The sequence below is a fragment of the Camelus bactrianus genome, chromosome 3 (genome assembly GCF_048773025.1).
Source record: "Camelus bactrianus isolate YW-2024 breed Bactrian camel chromosome 3, ASM4877302v1, whole genome shotgun sequence".
Lineage (NCBI taxonomy): Eukaryota > Metazoa > Chordata > Mammalia > Artiodactyla > Camelidae > Camelus > Camelus bactrianus.
The window spans coordinates 158,346,914-158,360,356 of NC_133541.1; the positions used below are offsets into that span (position 1 = coordinate 158,346,914).

General features: G+C 41.3%; 1 protein-coding gene across 50 annotated transcripts in view; it reads left to right on the forward strand.

Annotated features, from left to right (window-relative positions):
- Window positions 1-12,686, forward strand: part of LOC141577207 (trafficking protein particle complex subunit 9-like) — a 180,826-nt gene extending 168,140 nt beyond the window's left edge. For 48 of the 50 annotated variants that reach the window (XR_012506017.1, XR_012505982.1, XR_012506001.1 and 45 more), the window contains one exon: window positions 8,442-12,686. The gene's annotated coding sequence lies outside the window, so the exon portion shown is untranslated. Of the gene's footprint in view, window positions 1-645; window positions 786-2,424; window positions 2,548-8,441 lie in introns of all 50 variants that reach the window. The other 2 variants (XR_012506012.1, XR_012506003.1) reach the window with 2 other exon arrangements.
- Window positions 12,687-13,443: the final 757 nt, after the last annotated feature.

The following is a 13,443-nucleotide window of genomic DNA, read 5'->3' on the forward strand; positions in this document are numbered from 1 at the left end:
TTGTGTCAGTTTCTTGTGTACAGCACAACAATTCAGTTAAATAGGAACATACCTGTATTCATTTTCATATTCTTTTAAACATAAGTTACTATAAGATATTAAATATATTCTCCTGTGCTATACAGTATAAACTTGTGGTTTATTCTATACATACTCAGTATCTGCAAATCTTGAACTCCCAATATATTCCTTCCCACACCCTCTCCACTCTGGTAACCATAGTTTGGTTTCTATGTATCTGTGTCTATTTCTGGTCTGTAGATAATTTTATCTTTTTGTGTCTTTGTTTTTTGATTTTTTTTTTAAGTTTCCACATGTGAGCGATCTCATATGGTATTTTTCTTTCTCTTTCTGGCTTACTTTTCTTTGAATGACATTCTCCAGGTCCATTCATGTTGCTGCAAATGGCATTAATTTATTATTATTTTATGGCTGAATAGTAGTCTATTGGAGAAATATACTACAGTCTCTTTATCCAGTCATCTTTCAGTGGATATTTAGGTTGTTTCCATATCTTGCTATTGTAAATAGTGCTGCTGTGAACATTGGGGTGAAAGTGTCTTTCTGAGTTAGGGTACCTTCTGGATATATGTCCAGGAGTGGGATTGCAGGGTCATATGGGAAGTCAATTTTTTGTCTTTTGAGGAACCTCTATACAGTTTTCCACAATGGCTCCACCAAACTGCATTCCCACCACAGTGCAGGAGGGTTCCCAATTCTCCGTAGCCTCTCCAGCATTTACTGTCTGTGAACTTCTGAATGATGGCTATTCGGACTGGTGAGAGGTGAGTCTTGATTGCAGTTTTGATTTGCATTTCTCTGATAATGATATTGAGCATTTTTTTCATGTGCCTATTGGCCATTTGTATGTCTTCATTGGAGAAAAGTTTCTTTAGGACTTCTGCCCATTTTTGATTTGAATTGTTTGTTTTTCTTTCTTATTAAGTGTAAAAGCTGTTTACATATTCTGGGAATTAAGCCCTTGTCAGTTTCATTTATTGCAACTATTTTCTCTCATTCCATAGATTGTCTTTTTGTTTCTTTTTCTGTGCAAAAGCTTGTAAGTTTAATTAGATCCTACTTGTATTATTTTGCTTGTATTTCTATTGCTTGAGTAGACTACTCTAGGAAAACATTGTTGAGATGTATGTCAGATGTTTTGCCTATGTTTTCTTCTAAGAGGTTTATAGTGTATTGACTACATGTTTAAGTCTTTAAGACATTTTAAATTTATTTTTGTGTATGCTGTGAGGGAGTAGCCTAACTTCATTGATTTATATGCAGCTGTCCACTTTTCCCTACACCATTTTCTGAAGAGGCTCTCTTTACTCCATTGTATGTTCTCACCTCCTTTGTCAAAGATTCAATGACCAACAGTTTGTGGGAGTATTCTTGGTAATTTTGTTTATCCGTTCATTGATGGATGGATATTGTTTGTAACCTTTGGCTACTCTGAATGATACTGCCATGAATATTGATGTGCAAGTTTTTGTGAGAATATATTTTCATTCTCTTGGCTGTACAGTTGGCCCGCCATATCTGTAGTTTCCACTTCATGGATCCAGATGGCTGGTTGTAAAGGGACTCGAACATCCTTGGATTATGGTATCCAGGGTGGGGGGTTCCTGAAACGAACCCCCCGAGGATACTGAGGGATGACTCTATATGTAGGAGTGGAATAGCTGTGCCATATAATTCTAACCTTTTGAGGAAACATTAGGCTTTTCCAAAGAAGCTGCACCATTGCCCCTTTCCAATGGCTGCGTATTGAGGGTTCCCATTTCTCTGCCTCCTGACCGACACTTGTTATTGTCCATGTTTTGATTATAACCATACTAGTGAGTGTAAAATCAGATATCATTTTGATGTTGATTTCGCTAGTGATGCTGAGTATCTTTTCATATGCTTATTGGCCAATTGTGTATCTATTTAAATACTTGGCATATTTAAAAATTGGGTCGATTTTCTTTGTATTGGTCAGTTGTAAGCATTTGTTTTATATCCTGGATACTAGTCTCTTATTAGATATATGCTTTGAAAATTTTTCTCCTATTCTGCAGATTGTCGTTTCACTTTAGTTTTTTTAAACATTAAAACAATTTCTTTCTAGGGGAGGTAATTAGATTTATTCATTTTATTTTTCTTGCTAAGCACGCACTCTATCACTTGAGCTACCCCCTTCCCCTTCATTTCACTTTCTTGATGATGTCCTTTGTAACAAATGGTTTTAATTTTGATGAAGTCCATTTTATCTTTCTTGTTTTTCACTTGTGCTCTTGGTATTGTATCTAGGAAGCCATAGCATATCCTTGAACCACAAATATTTAAACTATGTCTTCTTTTAGAAAGTTTATACATTTAGTTTTTACGTTTCCGTCTATGATCCATTTTGAATTAATATTTCATTTGTTATATAAAATAAAGGGGTCCAGATTCCAGATTCATTCTTTTGCCTTCAGATACCCAGGTGTCTCTGCACCATTTGTTGAATAGACTATTCTTTCAATGGAGTTTTGTTGGCACATTTCTGGAAAAATGACTGTAAATGTAAGTTTCCCCCTGGATTTTTTATTGTGTCTCATAGATTTATGCATCCAAACTTATGCCAGTACCATAATGCCTTGAGTACTATAGATTTGTAGTAACCTTTGAGTGAGTCCTCCAACTTTGCTCTTCTTTTTCAAGATTGTTTTGGCTGACCTGGGTCCCTTGCACTTCCATATGAATTTTGGCATCAGTTCTTCAATTTTTGCAAAGAAGTCAGCTGGAATTTTGATAGGGATTCCATTAAATTTGTAGATCACTTTCGGGAGTCTTAACATTTTTAACAATATTGTCTACCATTCCATGAACATGGGATACCTTCCATATATGTAGATCTTTTAATTTTTTTTTGGTGATACTTCAAAATGTTCAATGTGCAAATCTTGTAAAATTTTGTTAAATGTATCTCTCATTTTATTTTTAATGCTGTTGTAATTGGAAAGGCTGAGCTTCCTAAGGGTGGGACTATATATCAATTTTTTTATTTCTAGGATTCCTACACAGCAAATACCCTAGATTTATATTTGCTACATAAATCTATCCAAAATTCTTCCCACCCCCGTGTCATAAGAAACCAAGACCCAGGTTAAGCTACCTGAACACCTATGTGGAAGTGAGAAGTGAGACACTTGGTTGGGGCTTTGTGCAGATTATACTGAAAGCTTATTAATTATGGCTTCATCTTAATTTCTTTTAAACAATCCTTTCAGTGTTTATAGTCAGATACATTAAGAAAATGCCCTTTAGATGTGTGGAGGAGCTAAGACTATAATTTTCAAATAATTTCTAGTGAGAGTGTTGTACTTGAAACTAATTTGCATCAATCTTTGAAGATTTATGTTTCAGGAGCTTTGACTATATAATACCTGTCTTTATTCAATAACTACAACTAAATGCTCAAACAACATGTAAGAGTTTGAGCAAACTGCCCCCGCCCCGTAGTGCTGGTTGGCTGCAGCTATAACTGGAGTCAAGTCTTACCTATCCCAGTACGCTTGGGTGGATCTGCTCAAAGGGTTTCGTCCAATAGTTTGTTGGTAGTCTTTTGGACAAAGCCATAAAGCATTGATTTAAGGTTGCTGGAATGGAATCTATTTTATTAATATTAAGTAAGCACATATTGAGTGCTTACTGTATGTTGGGAATTGTCCCTTAGCTTCACATGAATATTATTTCGCTTAAAACCTCTCATATTTCCTTGTTATTCACACTTTACAGATAAGGAGTCTGAGTATTAGGTTTTCTCTCTTTTGGGGGGAGCTCATTATCAATGATGGGAAGTTGTAAGGAAAAAGATACTGATTCATCCAGAGAAAATATTTTTCTGAGAGTCAGCACTGAAGAGGGTGATCATTGTTTGAGTGAGAAGAGCCCCGGGTTGTACGGAGTCAGCATCCCTGTCCTGGACACGGCAAGTGTAGCGCTGCGTGGTGGGTGAGGTGGCGCGGCCGCGCAGGGAACGCAGATGCCGGGCCGTTGGGCTGTACTCAGGCCGGTGGGGCTTTCTCCTAAGGGAAGTGGAACGTCATTGTCAGATTTTAAGTAGGGGAGATGGGTGCTCTCGTATATCACTTTTGTCTTGTAGAATGATTAGAAACATTTAGAAGGCTCGGAAGGAGGTGATGTGATAAGTCAGAGTAGGGTGGCTGTGAGGTGTAGCAGTGTTCAATTTTCAATTGGTTTTCAGTCCCAGTTTTGTGGCTCAGTAGCCGTGTCACTTTGGATGATGCACTCAAGGAAGTGAAACAATTTATCTTATTACTTGAAGCAGTGATATACCGACTTCCCAGGACTTCTGTGGAGATCCAGTGAGATAACGTGTACACAATGTGCAGCGTGGTCCCCAGCACAGAGTCAGTGCTGAGTGAGTGCCAGTGAGAAACTGGTAGGTGAGGTGTGGGTGGTGTGACTCGTTGACTGAGGAAATTGGGCCCTGAAGGAGGGGTCCAGTCACATCTGTGAGTGATGGGACTGAGCTGGGAGAGGCAGACAGACCTTGACCCCGACAAGGGGCCCTGGGCAGGACGGCTATGGGAGGAGCACCATGAAGTCAGCTCTTTGCAGGTGGAGTTGGAGGTGCCCTTGAAACATCTAAGTGCAGTGCCACAATCACAGAGGAGGTCTAGGCCCGGGCTGTGCATTTTCCTATAATCTCAATCCCTGAGGACGCCAAGGTATTGATCATTGAACGTGAAGACATACTTACAGGACAAGTGAATAGTAGCATCATCTCTGTCATCAAAGCTCACGTCTCTTTATTCATCACTCACTTTGCTAATTATGTACTTACAGAGCTCACTTCACCATCCTCACCTGGGCTCAGGCTCCACAGGAAATATCTTGTGAGTCTCCCTCTTTACCAGAAGAAAACACATTTAGCTGGTAGACTTCTCTACCTCGCCAGACTTAGAATTTTAGTTTGTTGATTTAATTCTGTTTTGTGTTGGCCGTCGCCTGACAGGAGAGACATTTTACCTCATGGTCAGGTTTCAATTAGCTGTTACTGAGAACTGCTGATCTGATCTATAGTGTATTCTTTCTATTAACTTTGTAGAGTACTTATCATTTTTCTGTCTTTGCCCTTTAATTTTGTTTCCTCTTCAATGTTCTATCCTATTTGGGGACTTATTTTATTTTTTAATTCAAAAATGTCTGTTAGCAGTTAAGAAAACAAAAGCAAATAAAAAATGCACATGATAGCTAGATTTAGAATATATCTAGTGTGTTTTCTGTCTCGGCAATGGAGGGTTCTAGAAACTCTTGAAAACCTTCATTACATAAGTTCCTTAAAATGCTGATTAAGAAATAAGACCTTCCTTCCTCATCTTTCAAGCTGCACAGCTAATTGTCAAGAAAGTGAGGGGAAATCCTCAGAAGCCAAGTCAAACCAGAAAGCAGGGATTCTGGGAGATACGTGACCCTTAGAAGCCTTGGGGGCCAGTTGGCTCCTGAACTGAGTTTCAGTTGCCTTGGCAGGAGGGTAGGAGGTGAGCCCCAGGCCTCTCACACTGGGAGTTGGATGGCTGTTCTTATGTAAGGCCAAGCACATCCTGAGAATCCTGCTTTATAAATTGTGAATTAGAAAGAAAAGTAAAAAAGCATTCCTCAAGGCAAGGAAGTAAGGAAAGTTAATTTTTTTGGAAGCGGGGAAAAATAACATATCCAATGTAAGTATTTAGTTTAAATCTGTTCTGGCATGAGAGTGACAACAAACTCCTGGCAGAAAATCACAGCTCCTCCCAGAAAGAGAAGTTGTGTTTTGAATGAATCAGTGGGCAGCCATTCCGAAAAAGGTCTCCAGAGTCTTCTGGATCACGATACTGGACCCAAACACCTCCCTTCCATGGTCTCATTTAAATAACCAGAAAGGTTTTAAAGGAAAGAAGCCATAATCATAGTTCTATTTATTGACATTAATATATGCTAGGAATTCAGAGGTGACTATGGAGTTGTCTCTTCTTTTATGGACCTCACTTTCTATTTGACATAGTTGGGGAACTTGGTGGAGGGTGGTGTTAGTCTGTTGCAATTAGCCAGGACAGGAGATTAAGAAAACAGTGAAGGGCGGGTGACATTTTTAGCTGAGGACAGTCCTGTTCAGTTGGTTTGTAATTGCAGGCTCGTTGAGTTGTCACTGGAGGGAATTGATCTTATGGAGTTTGGACTTAACTCAGGCCTCTTCAGAATGGACAAGTGAACCTGGAGAAAGACAGTCAAATCTGTGCAGACATTAAAGTCCACGTGAACGTGCTGTATCCCTGAGCCAAAGATAGGACAAGTAGGCAGCATTTCTTGAGGACAGAGGAGTGGTTTTTAAGGTTCTCCAAGAATGAAGCCCAGGGAAACGGGATAGCCAGTTGTCAAACTGTGACGTTGCTCTTTGGACGGTGTACCCACCGAGGTTATTGGCCGTTTATAGGTTTCCATTTCTCTTTAATGCATGACAGGTGATGAGGACGTTGGCATACACTTTTGACACCTTGTCGAAGTGACTGGGTACCTGCCTAGAAGCGAGGGCACAACTACGGCTGCGCCTTACATTTTGCCGCCCATCCCGCTCCCTGGCTCCGTGATCACGGCAGAGTGTTTCCTTGATGACCTGTCCGTCTCCTCTGTGACATCATAACCCAACATAATACCGGAGCGTATTAGCTTGGCTTTGTTCTTTTCCATCCTTCCCTTCAAATGATGATGACTGATAATGGACCCAGTTACTTTTGTAGATGATTTACACGTAGGGCTTTCAGTACAAACCTCGTAATCCCCACTGTGTGATCTAGAGAAGAAAGTTACATTCTTTCCAAATTGTTTTGATGCACTTATGTGGGAAAATGATATACGTTTGAATATGTATTTCCTCTCTGAATCATCATGGCTACAGATGAATATTTGTAGACATGGAATGAGTTTACTGTATTTGAACTGTATGGTCCCCTAAATTCTCCCCAGCTTTTTAAAGTCATCACTGGAGTGCTACCTCCAGAGTGTCCCAAAGCATCCACCGCTGCCTGTTCTTCGGACACTGTGAGTTTCCAAGTTGGAGAAGGCTGCTGGCTGTTGAGGCATTCTCTGGCACATCTCTGGCTGGCTGATGTGAGCTTAGCACACAAGATTTGGCAGACATTATCTAACCATGGTCACGTCCATTTCTGGAACACTCATTTAGGATTTTACACCTATGCTAGTGGCATACGTTATTTCATTTAGTTTTCCCAACAATCATAATTAGATTTTATCACCTGTATTAATAAGGAAACTGTCAAAGCGAGTGATGTGCAGACTTTGGACTGGAACACTGCTCTTTCTGATCCCTATCTCTGTTCCCTCCCCAGCCTACCCTTCCAAATGGCCAGGAGACTCTTCCTCAGTCTTGAGTTTCCCGCTGATGTTACCACTGTCTTTGTTTCTGGAGAGGAAAACAAGTCTAAACTTACTTTCCAGTTGGAAATGGAAAGGAGAGTTAACGTTGGAAGCCGGGAGAGTCTGTCCTGTGATGAAGCGGTCTCTGAGCCACTTCCATTGGGACGTCACGTCACTGTCTGGGCCCCTTGCACATCCTGTGCACAGGTGATAAGCCAGATGTGCCGAGCAGTCCTACCGGACAGGGAAGTGCGTTGGAAATCAGTTTGGGTATTTGGTTTCATTACATAGGTTCCTGAGGGCCTTGGCCTGGCACTTCAAGTGGGACCACTCCCTGTCTAACAGACTCATGCTCTGGGCCCGTGCAGAACTAACGTGGCCTCAGCCTGAGGCTCAGGGCCCGTGGTGATGAGGAGCATTTTAGTCCAGGGTCTGCCGGAGGCTCTGACACTTCTTGGCCGTGGGAATTTGTCCAGGATGATAATAAATCCTCCCCGAGATTCAGATTTCTTTGCCTGTGAGCCGGGGTAGTAATAGTTTCTGAAATGATTGTAATGATTCAGTAACGGGCACAGCGTGTGCTGGCAGGTAGCTTGTGTTTAAGGAGCAGAAGTCGCAGTCACTCTGTCAGCCTCTCACTGTGTTCTCTGTGCTTTGAGAGGTTGTGTGTTTGGTGAAAGCCCCGCCCAAACACTAGGGTGTAGATGAACTGTTGTTCCTTTACTTTCCCGTCCTTTTCCTCTTTCCCTTTTCTGTGTCCCATGTTTAGGTAGCAGATTCCTCTGTTTCAGGGAATACGGACCTTTCTAGTAAAAGCAGAGGCGGAACGTGGAAAGGTGGGGCCCAGAGGAGGTCTGGAGCGTCTGCACAGCGCTGCTTCCCTGCATTTCTGCATCCGGTCCCATCAGTGCACGAAGTCAGCCTTCCTCTTCCTTCCTGTGTCATTGGGTCTCTGTTTTAAGGGAAAATTTTTTAAGGGTCTTTTTTCACTTACATGTTTCGTTCAGATGCTTGTTGCTTTTCTCCCTGTGCTTCAGCATTCCTAGGAGAGAATTCAGCAGTGCAGCATCCTCTCCGAGCTCTATGAGTTGATCGGCTTCCACCACAAGTCCGCCTTCTTCAAGCGGGTGGCCCCCGTGCAGCGCGCGGCCCCCGGCATCCCGGAGCCTGGCGGGAAGGTCTGCTACCGACTCCTTCTGCAGACGCTACCTGGCTACAGTCTGTCGCTGGATCTGCAGGACTTCAGCAAAGGTGTTGGAACTAAAACATTGCTTCAGTCCCATTAAGCATGCCTGGTTTGGGCCCTGCTGTCCTGTCTCATCAGGGTGAATTGTGATTCGTTTAGAACAGGGCTCAGCAGACTTTTTCTGTCAAGGGCTTGGGAGTAAGTATTTCAGGGTCTGCAAACCTCCTGATCTCTGGTGCGGCTGCTCAGCTCTGCTGTTCAGACGCCACAGCAGCCAGACATTCCACACACCCACAGAGTTTTATTAACAGCTTTGGCTGGGGCTGGATTCGGTGTATGAAATGCAGTTTGTCCCCAGAGCTCCTCACTATTGACGCCTGAACCAGAGCGTGCATTTGCGACAATGGGTGAACCTGCACTGACAAGTCATCATCACCCAGAGCCCAGACTTGACACTAGGATTTACACTTGGTGGTGTGCACTCTGTGGGTTTGGACAGATGTGCAATGACATGTATCCACCGTCACAGCATCATACAGAGTAGTCTGTCTTAGTGACCTTAAAATGCTCCGTGCTGCACCTCATTCATTGCTCCTTCCCCTCTAGCCTCTGACAGCCACTGATCTTTTAGTCTCTGTGGTTTTGCCTTTCCCAGAACACCATACAGTTGGAATCAGACAGTTGCGGAACCTTCCCAGATTGGCTTCTTTCACTTAGTAATATGCATTTAAGGTTCCTCCATGTCTTTCCATGCCTTGATAACTCATTTCATTTTAGCACCAAATAATAGTCCATTTTCTGGCTGGACCACAGTTTATCCATTCACCTACTGAAGAACAGCTTAGTTGTTTCTGAGTTCTGGTGATTATGAATAAAGCTGCTATTAACATCTGTATGCAGATTTCTGTGTGGACATAAGTTTCCATTTCATCGAGTAAACACCAAGGAGCACAGTTGCTGGATCATATGTTAGGAGTACGTTTAGTTTTGTAAAAAATTGCCAGACCATCTTCCAAAATATCTGGGCCATTTTACATTCCCACCAGCAATGCATGAGAATTCCTGACGCTCCACATCCTCACCAGCATTCGGTGCTGTCAGTGTTCTGCGTTTTGGCAGTTCTGACAGGTGTGCAGTGGTACCTCGCTGTTTCAGTCTGCATCCCCTTGATGACAGATGCTGTGGAGCATCTTTCCATAGACTTCTTTGGCATGTAGATTTCTTCTTTGATGAGGTGTGTGTTCAGGCATTTTGCTCATTTTTTAATCAGGTTGTTCATCCTTCTTGTTGAGTTTAAAGAGATTTTGGTATATTCTGGATATCAGCCCTTTATCAATGTGTCCCTGTGCTTCACCTGCAGCACCGGAGTTGTCCTTTGGGTCTCAGTGGAGTGTCAGCTCTTCAAAGAGGTTCCCTGTCTTCCCTCAGCCTAAATACTGTCCTTGTATTTTTCACTTTCATTGACTCATTTTGTTCTTTTTAAATAGCATTTCCCATAATTTGTAAGTACATTAAAAAAAAGGGCAATGATTGAACACCACCTCCCCCACCAGGCTGTGTGCCCTGTGAGAGCAGAGGCCCTGTACCCACTCACCGTTTCCCATGACAGCACATGGCACATGTCCATTTAAAAGTGTGTAACGTGGGGCCAAACCTGATGAGCAGCTATGATGACATGTGTTGGCTTCCATTTATTGAGTAGACTTTGTTTCTGATCTTAATTATTAAATCATATGAATGAAACTTGTTTGTTTTGAAAAATAAACAACAAAGCACACCTCCATTTGATTGGTAGTTTCCACTTAGCCTTCTGACCCAGGAGGGGATGTTCACCATCATTTTGTGGAGGAGGTCGGGGAGGTAAAGTAAGAGAGTGAGATCAAATAAAGTAAAAATGATAACTATCAGCTGGCTTTATTTTCACTAAGACATAAAAGTTACTTTAAACCCTATCTCAGGTGTTGTTCTGTTGTTTTAAACATTTCTCATAGAATTAAATGGAAGCCCACTAAACCCTGAAAGGGAAATTGTGTGCTCAGGTCCTGAAAAGTGTTTATGTCTATTTCTTGAAATGCACATTTTCCCTGCTGGTTACAGAAATTCGAGGCGGGAACACAGCCGTCCGCTGTGTGTCTGCCGGCTTCACGGGCTGCTCACTTTCATTTTCATTTTCTTGTGTTGCAGTTTATGAAGGTTTTTCCATGAAGTATATTGCTCAGCCTTTTCCTGAATGAAGGATTGAATTTTCCACAGGAAATCTTATGAAAGAGGGTAACAAGGCACATGGGTTTCCCAAAAATGAATACTTGATGTAATAAACTCTCACTATGGTGAACTTTTTTAATACAAGCCAGTTGAAAATTTTATCACTAGGTCATAGGCCACAAATCTGTCTTAAGAATAAAAATATTCAAATTTTATAGAAGAAGCAGTTTGAATCAAGTAGAAATTATGATTTGTACACTAGTTGGTGTTAGAACTTATACTCAGTCTTCTCATAATTGCCTGTGGTAGGAACTGGATCATTATTTATTTATTAAAAAAAAAATCCACTAGGTGCTATTTGCCCAATTCTTGATGCAGCAGTGCTGAGGTTAGTTATGTTGGGCCATTTAGGATTGTTAGCTAGGTTTTCCGGACATTAATTTCAGCCTCTTTATCTTTTTTACAGTCTCTTCTTTTGTATCGGCCTTTGGTCTTTTGGCAACGTGGAAATACTCCACGGATCTGCCTTTCCCTTTTTTCCTGTCTGTGTGGGAAAAGATTTCTGAAAGACAAACTACTAGGATATTAATGATTTTGTGTGGGGTAAGTTTATTCAGTTCTAAGGATTTCAATTAATACGTATTAATACTTGCCATTTAGCTAATGACAGTAAAATTATAAACTAACTTATGTATACATCAGTAAGTATAGTACAATCAGCCCATCACCCAGATTAAGGAATTCACAAACTTTTCCATATTTCCTTTATTCAGACCTTTGTTCTTTTATTTGTTCTTTGTTGAAGTATTTGACAGCAAATCCAAGAAGACATGTCATTTTACACTATGTGTTCAAGTAGGCATGTCTGAAAAATGAGGGCCTTTTTTTGATCAGGTTTTTCCATTTGACCCATGTGCTTGTTAAGTATCAGCTTTATCAGGCATCTCACTAGGAATTAGGGATCCTTGGGGCAATGAGACAGTCCTGGCGCCCAAGGAATTTAAGGGCTGATGGAAGAAATCAACACAGGAGCTTGGGTGCCTCACTTAAGGTCCCTACTGGATGACACCAATTGGACAAATTTTGTGCACAATACAGTAGGATTCACAGAAGGGACTGGTCAGACTTGTAGGGCAGGCCGTGAGAGAGGCGGTCAGCAGGGCTACAAGAGGAGGACTCATTTGATCAGAATCTGAAATCCTTTCTGCCAACCTTTCTACCAAGCCCCCAGGGCCCATCACACACAACCCTGTGCTGGAACTGTTTTTGATTCCAGTTACCACATCTCCTTCAGGAAGGATTTTAAGGTGGAAAATATTTAAAATCAGTAATTGTTGCCAGAAGGGACATAGAACAGGGAACATGTAAACAACACAAATGTCCATCAGCACATGACTGGATAAAGACGAGGTGATACATATATAAAATGGAATACTACTCAGCCATAAAAGATGCCATTTGCAGCAATATGGATGGACCAGAAGACTGTCATTCTAAGTGAAGTGTGGTGGAAAGAGAAAGAAAAATGCCATATGACTTCATTTATGGGGAATCTAAAATTAATAGCAATAATAATAAGACCACAAATGAACTAAATATTGTTTTGATTTTTTGAATATATGCAAGCACATCTGACTGTCCTTTGTGATTGGATTACCATATTCTGTTTATTCTTTTGTAGATGTCCTTAAACCTCTGGTAACTAATTTTAAAAATCTAAAGCTCTAATCTGTTCTTAGAAACAATAATTAGTACATATATGTAAACAAAAAATGCAGTATGCTCTATACATGTATTTGCATGCAATATGTGTATGTGAATTTGAACTGTAAAAATTCTACCTAATAAAACTGAAAAAGGAAAAAAATAAAAAATTTATTTTAAAAAACCACCCCTCTTTAGATATTAAAACGTTCATTTCTGAGATTCTGTGAAAGACAGCATGGAAGTAGGTTTTTAAGATTTTCTCCTTGTTCCTCGGTGAGCAGCCTGTGCTGCACAGCTTGGCCGCCACAGGCACCCAGGGCTTGCCGGCTTGCTCCTCACTTGTTGGGAGGAAGATTAGCTGCTTCAGGAATATTTATGTTCTTAGAAGTTGCTGAAAACCCCACAGAGCTTCTGTTTACATGGAGTGTATCTGTCCATATACCCCATTATAGAAATTAGAACAGAAAATTTAAACCCAAGAACTGACAAGCACACGCTGTCCCAGCACGTGGTCAAAGCAGTGCTGCCACGGTGGCGTGTGTTGGTTCTAGAAAAAATGCACAATACACTCAAGAATGAGGGTGAACCCACAGATCTCATCTCAGCAATGCTATGAAGAGGTGGGAACCAAAGACCCTAAAACAGTGTTGAAGTCCCCAGATGTCTCAGAACACACAGAGCCATGGGTTCAAGAATCCACTGTCTCACGGATCATCAGCTGTGGAGACCGCGTCCTGGGTCAGGAGAAGCAGAATTAGGGACAGAAAGCACACAGTCCTATTGACAGCAAAGCTTTAAATGTTTTGAATTGACAAAGTTTGGCAAAGATTTGCATTTAGACTACTACATTTCCTCTCCTGGAGACGTTAGAAGGATAACACTGATTAATAGAGGATGATTGTAATGGATTAATTATGATACTGATGACATGGGCTGCGAAC